Genomic DNA, 10,020 nt, shown 5'->3' on the forward strand with positions numbered 1-10,020 from the left:
GAGTAATGCAAAATAAGCAATATTATCAAATGTCCCAAAATTGTGGCTGTCCTTGGTAGTTGCCCACATGCACGTTTACGGCACACTCTCCCTTTTCCCCAGATAGAATCCTGCTTCTGATATCACATAGGAATCTTGTGAATATGGGGTGGGGGGGGGAATCAACCCTTACAAGCAGTTTAATGTGTTATATTAAGTAGCCATTTCAGTTTGGAAAATGTATTTGATGCATCAGTGTGAAGTTACTTAATGAGGTAGTCAATTGTGCAACCAGGATTAAACAAGTTTTAGCATAATGCATGAATGTGTTAGAGTCAGACTATATTTTTTTTAGACTAATAACTCTCAACTTCGCAATATCACTATACTGGAATTTTTTCCCTATAAATGTTGAAAAAAAAACCTGGACATGAATCAACAGTGTACAACTAAGAAATGCAAGTTAGGCCTTGATTATCTAGACAAGGGGAGAAAATCATTTTGTACATTAGACTCTTCTGTCATTTATCATGCAAGTTCTGTCAAGAATTGAAATCAATGGGGGTAGGAAGGATTTATACCCTTGCTGTTGTAAGTCAGATAGAAAAAGGGGAGAGCCTATGTTTACAACACCTCTTGATCTTCCTTGGAAGTACAAAGGGGGGGCCTTTTTACAGTTTTCACTGTCATAGGGTAACATCAGCGTGCAACTTCACAAGCAGCCTTATAAGAATGAATGGGGTAGTGGCTACACAACCACTTGTTACAGAAGGTATATAGAGACCTATGGTGACATCATCCCTTTGGAGGGGGAATTCACATGGAAAGACAAGTGTTGACAGAAGGATTCCTTTTGCTACACATCCTCTTTACCACTTGCCCATTATCTTGTGGCTCGGAGCCAATTCTTAAAACACCACACACATACAGTTCTGAGATACACTCCATTCTTTTGCCATGACTACTAATTCAAAATGGAAAGCTGACATCTAGTCTGAATGAAGGGTAGTGTGTGCTCTATACTCACAAAGGTGGAGTATTTTGCAGACATGGCAACTGTCAAGTTTGAACAGATTTTTGCCCCCTGAAAGGAGGGGTTTCTACCCGTTGCTCAACTATGAAATCTGGGTGGGACCTCAGTTCTGTAAGTTGGCATCAATTTTACTGGCCATGGAAACCATTCAAAAGGAGTACAGTGAAATAAGGTACCTATGAAGCAAAATAACAGTCATGCAATCTGGCATTCTTTTTTCAAACAACAAGTAGGACTGGCTGTTGCCAACAGAAAGAGTCCCTAGCAACCATTTAAGGATATTACAAATTGAAATCATTAGGACTTTACCTTATATTTTCATATTTCATTCAAAAGTATACCGCGATTTATTATTTACTGAGGTTTATTTAATTCAGTGTGTCGTATGAAAGTAAAGTTTGGAGACTATGGCTTACGGTTTAGCGTGTAATATGATCCTTGTAAGAAGCGATTTATTCAACATTGTTCAGAAAATCATGGTAGATGCTCTAACTTCTTGGAATAAGGACAGTGTGTGTGGGGGGGGGAAGGGGCAAAGAGAAGGAGGAAGAAAAGGAAAAATTGCCCCTCTCAGTGTCCTCTAACAAACTTGAGAAGCACACCACCCTAGAGAGCTTTTGGTTCCCAGAATTATACAGTAGCTGCCTAGTAGTGTTCATTTAAGGGCACCAAAAATTTCAGTACATTAAAATCAAATACATGATGCTCTGGGTGGGACATGCGTATGCACACCCTTACAGTATGCACCTGATGTGCTTGTTCCATTTCTCTCAGGCAGAAACAATAAAATTTTTGACCAATGAGCACTACTGTAATATTGTTCTTCCTTCACAGTGACTCATCACCCTATTTAAACTTTTTAATTTGCTCTGAGGCAATCTCTCTCTCATACCCTAAATGGCAGCCCTTGGCAGCTCCGTAGGAGAAGCTTCACTTGCCTACAAGCTTCCTCTGTTCCCCACTGACCTTTCATAACTATAGTGGTGCAGTTGTAAATGTACACAGACACGCAAAGAAGCGAGTCTAGTTCAGCAGAGCTTGTTTTCTGGTAAACATCTATGTAGACGGGCTAGAAATATCCTCAGAGCTTTGCACATCACATTTAACTTGGCTTGCCTCTCTTCTAATCGATGACTCCCCTTCCACATGCTCAATCTAATTAATAATCTTACCATTACATACTGTATCTCTGTAGACACCACTCTTGCCAACTTGAACATTCTGTGTCAATGCAGGCTACTAAAACCTTTGCACATTTGAGGTTACATGGAGAAGTTAAAATCAGCCCTCTGAATGGGTTCGCACAAATCCCATTTTGATGTAGCATGATACTGTATATGAATCCCCAGTCTGTGGAAATGTTCTATCAAGCAAAAGATCTCTGCAAATGTTCAGCCCCCAGATAGACAGACAGACAGGGTAGGAAAAAACTTCAGTCAGTGCCAGTCAGTATAAACAAATATGGCACCTTCTAGAATTCTTAGACAGACTAAAGCTTTTATAATCTCTAACCAGCAAGTTATATAGGAGGTGGAAGTTATAATCAAACACTTTGGGAAAGCACCAGACAATGTAAGCAGATTTGCCTGCATGGTTGCTAAGTTGTGGTTCATTGAGTAAACATGGCTGGGTTCACCCACCACTCAGTGCAACCAAGTCATATTTTATGTTTAGGAAAACTTATCCTAAGAGTTATTTAGGACAGCAAGTGGAAAGCAAGTACACTAACCTAAAAATGAGACTTGCCTAGTCTCACGGTTAAGGATACAGAGGAGTTAGAATACATAAGCTATCATTATAGCTGGGATACAAAGAGCATTAAGTCATAATTAAGTCATAAAGCTGCCTTGAGTTATCTATAAAAATAACAAAGGCGGGACAAAAATATCTTTAATAAATAAATAAGATGGAATTTTGCCAAAGGAGAACAACACAGGAGAAGAAGCATGTTTACTGCAATGATCATTGGGTGCCTGCTTTAGAAGAAAGAGGGAACCAAACAAGGAGAAAGCAAAGGTTTGGGTTTTTTTAATGCAAGTTGAGGGCTACAGGACCTCAAATTCTAGGGATTTCATTGGCTTATCAGTATACCTGGGACAAATCCTATTGGTAGCTAAAGTGGCCCTTTCAGGAGGGTAGCAGAACTGGGTAAGCCCCTTGTTAGGGAGGTGAGATGTTGAGATTATCAGCTGATAAGAAGATGGAGGGTTGGAGTTTCTCTAGCTTGCAATACCCTTGTAGGGCTTGTTTGGGCTGTGTTGTGAACTGTTGAAGAGGTTTCTGTTCTTTGTTTAAATGGGATTGGGAGGGGTGTCTGGGGCAGGGTCACTCTGATGAGATTAGGCAAAGAAAGGAACGGGATTTGGCCTTGGACCTATGCAAGGACAGGAGTTATAGGGCTGTAGAGTTTCCATTTTGTTTGTTAAGTGTATTATTTTCACTGCAATAATGTCTTGTTTGATTTTGGCCTAGTATGCTCTTTGGCTTATTGATTTAGCCAGTGTATTTAGCAAAGCAGGATCAAAACAAACTACAGTTAGGAATGTAACATAGCTAGGCTTCTGTCTGAGACTTCTGTCCAGTCAGTCATCCCTTTATTTCCAAAAAACCTTGCTGAACTCTATGGGATTTGCTTCTGAGCCGTTACGATTAGAATTTATGCACCTTTCCTGGATTGTTCAGATATTGCTGAAATAAATTCCTAATAGCCCAGGCCTACTCAGCTAATGGAGAAGGATTCCAGCCCCTCTTCTGCCAGACTTTCTGTGTAAATATGTTTACAGACGCCTACCCAGAATTGTGTTGCAACGCTAGCCAAGAAAACAACAAAGGGTTTATATTTCCAGTAAGATTTTATTTCTATAATATATATGCAAAAGGGTCAGGATTCTTTCCTTTTCTATACAACAGAGAAGGCCACCATCCGTTTTTGTCTTTCCTCTGAACCATATTACTCAATCCTTCCACCAATGATGAGGTAATGGTAGGGCAGTGATGTACTCAGGAACACTGTTCATGCAATGTGCTAAGCCACAGCTAATGGAAAATTGACTACACCAATATTCACTGGTTTGACAAAACCTGTTAAACCCAAATGCAAACCCCAATATGACTTCAGCAAGCAGCAACCTCTGAGGGCTCAAGAGAGACCCTAGCTTTCCATGGCTTGTCTTGAAGTGGCTGAAACCTGTGCCCATTTTGGTTAGAAGTTCTGGAGTCATAAAGGGTGAAATCAATGCCTTACATTTCTGCAAGTCTTCTGGCCTTCTCCCTTAACCTTCCTCAAGATGTCCCCCACGTACAAAAAAATGAGTAAATAAATCACATTTGTGACCACACCCAACCTCTGGAATAGATTTTCTATGCCTGGCTTGGTATCAAAGCTAAATTGGACATTAAGCTTTGTTATTTATTTAGCATATGGCACCTCAAGCTTGTAAAGCATGTCCTTTGCAAGCAGTGGCATTACCCTGCTGAAAAAAAATCAGCTTTGTCATACCTATGAAATTAGTAACAGGCCACATTGGGCAAGGTAATAATTGTTGAAGCAGCCATGCGTTTCTTAATTGGATCTCACCTTCATGGTTGACTGTCAACGTGTTTTCATTTATAGAGGCAGGAAATAGGAAATGAAATGACCAGGCAGGGCCAGCTTACATACCACGTTTATTTTCTTTATGATCTTTGTTTTCTCCACCAGCTCATGCAGTCATTTGGGAGATGCTACTAGAAAACTAGTAACAGCGTTCCGTGCGCCCTTGGCGTCTAGTCATGCCGGCCACATGACCACGGAGACATCCTCGGACAAGCGCTGGCTCTTCGGCTTTGAAACGGAGATGAGCACCGGCCCCTAGAGTCGGAAACGACTAGCACGCCTGTGCGGGGTTACCTTTACCTTTACCTTCACTAGAAAATTTGGACTAAGGCCACTTTAGGATTTTTATGGAATTATCTGAATGGGAGCTTTCCAAGTTCAGGTCTGACTGCCTTGTCAGAGCACCCAGCAAGAGAAGCTTGGATAGAAAGAAGGCGGGCAAATCCTGTGCATACTATTAAGCAGAGGCGGAGCCCAAAATTTGTCAGTAAGCAGGACCAGAGCCAAAAAACTCCTTTCGATCTTTTTTTTCTGATTTACAATCTCTTCCCCCCACACACACACACACCTGCCCCTCCTTTTCCTCTTCAGGCAGTTTTTATCTGACTAAAAAGTATATTGAGAAAAGCGGAGGAAAAATGCACAGGAATGGTTTGCCTCTTGAAATGATCTGATTGTGCTTTGAAAACGCCATTCAAGCACTTGGTTTGTCTTTTTTTAAAAAATGTTTCTTTTATCCTCCCTCCATTCCTCAACTTATTTTTTTGGAAATATAGTTCCTTTTTTCTAAGTAAATAAGATGAGGAATACAGCTTTCATTCTTATTAATTACATGTCTGATATGCAATATACTTTGGATTCAGGAATAGAACTTGCTCATCTTTGACTACAAGATGTACTGTACAGAGTGTGCCCTCTGCTGGGCAAATGACAACTTGCAACAAAAGTGCATCTTTATGATTCAGCCCTAAGCAATAAAGTATCGGTTTGTCTCACCTTTTGGAAATTAATTCTAAAGCTTTCTGTTTTCAGAAGCAGAGGTATGCAAGAATTATCCAGTGTGACTCAGGTTGTCCATGTTTATTCTCATCAGCTCTATTTTATAATAACTGAATATCTCACTGTCACTTTGCCTGACTGACTGACTGACCAGTCCTAGAGGAAATCAACCCTGACTTCTTTTTAGAAGGCCAGATCCTGAAGCTAAAACTCAAATACTTTGGCCACCTAATTAGAAGGAAGGACTCACTGGAGAAGAGCCTAATGCTGGGAAAGGTTGAGGGCAAGAGAAGAAGGGGATGACAGAGAATGAGGTGGCTGGATGGAGTCACTGAAGCAGTAGGTGTGAGCTTAAATGGACTCCAAAAGATGGTAGAGGACAGGAAGGCCTGGAGGAACGTTGTCCATGGGGTCACGATGGGTAGGACACGACTTCGCAGCTAACAACACAACTTTGCCTAACCCGATTGTGTATGTGCAAGTATGACAACAATCTGTTGATCATACAAACTATAGAAAATCACAGCCACACCAGAAGCTATTAGATGGTTAGTTTCCTTAGATATTGAATTATAGCATCCATCCCATTCAAAATCATGTGTGTGTATCTATATATCTATATCTACATTTATCTATGTGTGTGTGTGTGTGTGTGTCATGCTAGCCATTCCCTAAATAAACAAACTATAGAAAAGCAGTAGCTCTGCAACAATTCTTGTATTTGAAAGACCGAAAGTCAGGATTTCCCCAAGACATGACCTCACTCCACATTCTACAAAGGGTTGGACTTCTACACTAAGTCACTGTGCAGTTTGACTTAGGCTTAGCATATCTTAATCTTAAATTCTGGCCTGCAGACTGTAGTTTCTAGTTTAGGGCATTGCCTGAGCCATGGTTTAGCATATCATGTCTTGACGGAATGTCATGCTAGTCACTGTGTGCATGTAGCTCCCAAAGTCATAGAGGGCCATAGGATTCTCATACAGCTTCCAGTTCTATAAGCTAGCTTCCACAACTCAGGGTGACTGGTGGCTTGGGGATGAACGTTGTGGTTCCCCAGTGTATAGGTTTTCCATGATTTATTCCTTATTTAAACCACATCTCTGTGTTCATACCACATGACAAACACTACACTGCAGGGGTGTCAATCTTGCAACATCACATGACTTTTTTGCCATTGCTGGCAATGGGGTGGGCATGGTTTCGCTATGACGCATCTGGCCCACGGGCCAGCAGTTTGACACCCCTGCTATACTGAGTCATAAACCAAGAGTTTGATGATCAGGCACTATTCTTAATTTTTCCCCCCAGTGGCTGGAGAATGTATAACTAAGGCTTTTATGTTTTACTTCTGAATTGATAAACTCATGATGATGGCCAGATGAATCCAGATAACATGATAATTCCAAACAGCCATGTAGATGTTCATAAATATTACCTACTGAGCAGGTTTTTCCTTAAGTTACACAAAAGCATCCTAAGCCTTTGCTCCTTCCTGGCCTTTCCTGCAAGCATAGAAGGCGGAGACAAATGCCAGTGTTCCCACAGGGGCTTGTTAGGCTTTGAAAAGCAAAGCAGGGTTAGAAGTGGTTATTATTTTATTATTTGGCTGGTAAATGTCAAGGAAATTTCAGAACTGGAGGTAAAACTGGGAAGCAAAACAATACAATAAAATCCTGGAACAAGAAAAGGGCAAGACAGTTCTGTATTGCTGCCAAGAAAACCATGAGCTCCTGAAGCTCTCAGGAGTTGAGAGACCCAGCTTTACTTTCTGCTGGCAAGAGAGGACAGCCTTTCCTCTAAGGCAGAGCTTCTTTCAAAATGACCCCTTCAGGAATTCCAAAGCTGAAATGTCCTTTGATAGCTTTTAGATTGCCCTCATCAATCTGGCTTAAGTAGGGATTTTCATTTAGCCTTTGATATGCCCTCCCCAGGGATCCACTCATCCTGTCCTGAGGCAGGGCAAACTCCTGGGTTCTTCAAAAATGGAGGAAGAGGTTGCCTTCAGGGACCTGAGCAGATTCTTTGCATGTGAAGAGCTGAAAACACTCAGCCTCCGTTTGGCAACTGATTCCTTTGTCTTGCTTTATTTCACCAAAGCAGGACAGAAATCCTGTTCTGACAGCAGAAAGGCTACTCCTTTCTTAGGCAGATTATCCATTGAGGGCCCAAGAAATAAGGCGTCTCCAAAATATGTGAGTGAAGCTGCCACTTAATCCAGCTAGAAAGGACCAACACAGCTAATAGAATCACAGAGGTTGGGCTCACACACAGCATTAAAGAATGCTTGCTTAAGCATGGTTGATGAAATAAACCACAACTGGCCAGTTAGGCACATGCTAAGCCCAAAAGCCTGTTTTGCAATCCACTCTGCCTGAGTTCACAAAACATTTAAACAAATTGCAACTAGATTGTTCACGTCACGTGTCAGGTGAAGACTTAACGGATGCATTCACATAATATGCTACACTAAGCTTTGCTAGATTCTGGTGGAGGATCATGTGAAGGGAGCCTTTGTCACTGTTCTGACTAAGCAGTTTGAATTGATTATATTTTGTGTACTGTACAAATTAGGTTAATTCTGCAATCAGATTAGACATCCTGTGTGAATGCAGCTTATGATTTAACCCACACACCCCAAGTATAACACCGTATGAATGCCCTCCCTCTTGTGTTACTGAATTTTAATTTCCATCAACTTCAACCACTGTGGCTGAGGGTAGAGAAACAATGCAAATTACAGTGAATAATGTAGAAGGTCACATATTGCCGCATATTCATCCGCCTTCTCCAATCTGACAACTTCACTCTGGTAAGGACTTTGGGTATTGTAGGCCCAACTTTTCCAGAAATTAGGAAAATTTGCAGCTTCCAAGTCTGAGAATATTCAGCTGCCGCTTGGCTGCGAGATTATCTTCCTATCTTTTCCCTTTCCAATGAACTGCTATTCTGGTTTTGACATTTCACTGCCCCGAGGATTTAACAACTGGTTGCCGCCATTCATTTCTGCAATCCAGAACTTGCACTGCAGCTGAAGTCTGGTATTTGGAAAAACCCTGGACTGAGCACATGATACCCTGAGGCTAAAGTCACTTTTTACTTTCCACTTGTTTTTTTTAATGCTTTTGCTCTGTTGTTGTTAGTTTTTAACTGCTTAATATTTTAAAAGCCTGGAAAGAGTCAGATCTCTCCCTCCCAGGATGGATTGGAGTTGGCACAGTAATGGAAAGAAAATAGGCAGTTTCAAATACCAGCTCTTACAGCATGACAGTCAGATCATGGCCTGCTGGAATAGGTTGATACGACAAAGGGGAGTGTGGGGGGGAGGTGTATTTGAAGGCCCAAAGCATGCTAACAAAGCATCCAAACCAAACAAGCTACAGGTCTGTGGCTAAATCATGCTGCATAAGGCTTTCAAATTTATTTTGAAAAGCTTGTCATATACATGGGAGTCGATAGGAAAAAGTAGAAACGGGAAAAACAGTATTACCTCACCCTCTTTTTAATCCTAATGGAGCAAAATCTGCTTCCTTAAAACTTTCCAGAGGAATTATATATATATTTAAATATCTAAATTCAAACACTTTCACCTACAATGTATCCTGTAACAAGGGATATAAACAGAAAGTAACAATTACTAATGTTTGATGAAAGATCAAATACTGTATCTCAACTGTGACAGTGATTGGAGTACACAAAGGGAAGGACCTATCACTAAAAAATTACTGTTATCTTTTACAATTTTTTTAAAAAATATAGCGCTGTTGGGGAGTATCACCTTGCTTTTTGTATTTCAATTTTTTTGGTGGGGGGGGAAATCCACGTTTATTGTTAAAAGTAACTACTACTTTAGGTTAATTTCCAATTCAGGCCAATTCAAAAATCACCGATTCCACGCTTCTGACCTGGCTAAAATTTTCCCTCCGGCAACCCCGATAAAGAGGCCAGAAAGACGGAAGGAGGGGGGAAGGTGCAGAAGAGCCTGACGGCCCCGTTCTCAGCAATTCTCTGCCCAACGTGGGAAGAGGCTGCAGTCGCTCGGATCACGCTTCGCCGGGTGGCGAGCCCGTTCGGGCTGCAGCCAAGCGGGAGCCTGGCAGGCTCCCCGAAGGAAGAAACGGAACAGAGGCAAAGCGACCTTCCTTTCCCCTTGCCAAAAAAAAATAGCGGTAGCTCCGGGCTATTCCCGCCGGCGTCATCAAGGCAGCCGTTCAGAGCCGCCTCCGCCGATCCGCTCGATCAGCAGGAAAACGGGCAGGATTGATGCGGGTTTGCACGTGGCTGCCAGGTGCTTCCCTGCACCGGCTCGGCACGTCCCGCATTTGCTAGGGCCAGGGGTCGGCAACCTCGGCTCTTTTATGACTCGTGGACTTCAACTCCCAGAATTCCTGAGCCAGCATAGCCAGCATAGCTG

Source organism: Vipera ursinii (assembly GCF_947247035.1).
Source record: "Vipera ursinii genome assembly, chromosome: 11".
Lineage (NCBI taxonomy): Eukaryota > Metazoa > Chordata > Lepidosauria > Squamata > Viperidae > Vipera > Vipera ursinii.